Genomic DNA, 2,500 nt, shown 5'->3' with positions numbered 1-2,500 from the left:
AAGTCTTTTATGTGAACCTTGTAAATACACCAAATCTATTTAAACCAATCTTCTTTTATGTCTCATTCTTTTAACCACTAGTCATCTCTCACAGTTAAATCTGATCCCATTTTAGTCTTGTAACTCGGCTGATAAGGCCGATTGTTACACTTGGATGGGAGACCGCCAGGGAGTACCAGGTGCTGTAATCAGCCGAGTTACAAGACTAAAATGGGGTCAGATTTAACTGTGAGAGATGACTAGTGGTTAAAAGAAAGAGACATAAAAGAAGATTGGTTCAAATAGATTTCAGGTGCTGTAAGCTTTTGCCTTTTCTTCACTATTTATATAATATGCTGGTTTTTAGAAAGACGTGTTTTACCGCTCTATTTATTACAATCATTTAAATGTATTATAGAGTTTTAAGTGTTTTACATGTTTTTTAGGCCATTTTATTACTCTTAACATTTTAAGTGTATGTGTCTTTCATAAATGGATGGTTGGCCTGTCATGTGACTAGACACATGACAGGAAGCAGGAAGTAGAACTGCATAAGAGAGCAGCATTACAAACAACGGACAGTCACCAAACTGTTGGATTTAGGAGTTGCTAATCTTAGAGCTCACCTTTCCATTCACCACCTGCAAACTTTGGATTAAACTTTCTGTTGATTGTACATGCACTGGTGGACACTCACGTTGGACTTATCAACACACTGGGATTCTTGGACTGTTTTAGGGTTTGGACAAATGAACTGTATTCTTTTAACAGAGTTTACCTAGTTTTATCGTGTTGTTTTAAAGTCTTTTATGTGAACCTTGTAAATACACCAAATCTATTTGAACCAATCTTCTTTTGTCTCATTCTTTTAACCACTAGTCATCTCTCACAGTTAAATCTGACCCCATTTTAGTCTTGTAACTCGGCTGATAAGGCCGATTGTTACACTTGGATGGGAGACCGCCAGGGAGTACCAGGTGCTGTAATCAGCCGAGTTACAAGCCTAAAATGGGGTCAGATTTAACTGTGAGAGATGACTAGTGGTTAAAAGAAAGAGACATAAAAGAAGATTGGTTCAAATAGATTTCAGGTGCTGTAAGCTTTTGCCTTTTCTTCACTATTTATATAATATGCTGGTTTTTAGAAAGACGTGTTTTACCGCTCTATTTATTACAATCATTTAAATGTATTATAGTGTTTTAAGTGTTTTACATGTTTTTTAGGCCATTTTATTACTCTTAACATTTTAAGTGTATGTGTCTTTCATAAATGGATGGTTGGCCTGTCATGTGACTAGACACATGACAGGAAGCAGGAAGTAGAACTGCATAAGAGAGCAGCATTACAAACAACGGACAGTCACCAAACTGTTGGATTGAGGAGTTGCTAATCTTAGAGCTCACCTTTCCATTCACCACCTGCAAACTTTGGATTAAACTTTCTGTTGATTGTACATGCACTGGTGGACACTCACGTTGGACTTATCAACACACTGGGATTCTTGGACTTTTTTAGGGTTTGGACAAATTAACTGTATTCTTTTAACAGAGTTTACCTAGTTTTATCGTGTTGTTTTAAAGTCTTTTATGTGAACCTTGTAAATACACCAAATCTATTTGAAACAATCTTATTTTGTCTCATTATTTTAACCACTAGTCATCTCTCACAGTTAAATCTGACCCCATTTTAGTCTTGTAACTCAGCTGATAAGGCCGATTGTTACACTTGGATGGGAGACCGCCAGGGAGTACCAGGTGCTGTAATCAGCCGAGTTACAAGACTAAAATGGGGTCAGATTTAACTGTGAGAGATGACTAGTGGTTAAAAGAAAGAGACATAAAAGAAGATTGGTTCAAATAGATTTCAGGTGCTGTAAGCTTTTGCCTTTTCTTCACTATTTATATAATATGCTGGTTTTTAGAAAGACGTGTTTTACCGCTCTATTTATTACAATCATTTAAATGTATTATAGAGTTTTAAGTGTTTTACATGTTTTTTAGGCCATTTTATTACTCTTAACATTTTAAGTGTATGTGTCTTTCATAAATGGATGGTTGGCCTGTCATGTGACTAGACACATGACAGGAAGCAGGAAGTAGAACTGCATAAGAGAGCAGCATTACAAACAACGGACAGTCACCAAACTGTTGGATTGAGGAGTTGCTAATCTTAGAGCTCACCTTTCCATTCACCACCTGCAAACTTTGGATTAAACTTTCTGTTGATTGTACATGCACTGGTGGACACTCACGTTGGACTTATCAACACACTGGGATTCTTGGACTGTTTTAGGGTTTGGACAAATGAACTGTATTCTTTTAACAGAGTTTACCTAGTTTTATCGTGTTGTTTTAAAGTCTTTTATGTGAACCTTATAAATACACCAAATCTATTTGAACCAATCTTCTTTTGTCTCATTCTTTTAACCACTAGTCATCTCTCACAGTTAAATCTGACCCCATTTTAGTCTTGTAACTCGGCTGATAAGGCCGATTGTTACACTTGGATTGGAGACCGCCAG

Source organism: Garra rufa, unplaced genomic scaffold, assembly GCF_049309525.1.
Source record: "Garra rufa unplaced genomic scaffold, GarRuf1.0 hap1_unplaced_002, whole genome shotgun sequence".
NCBI lineage: Eukaryota > Metazoa > Chordata > Actinopteri > Cypriniformes > Cyprinidae > Garra > Garra rufa.
Note: the sequence above shows the minus strand (reverse complement) of the source record.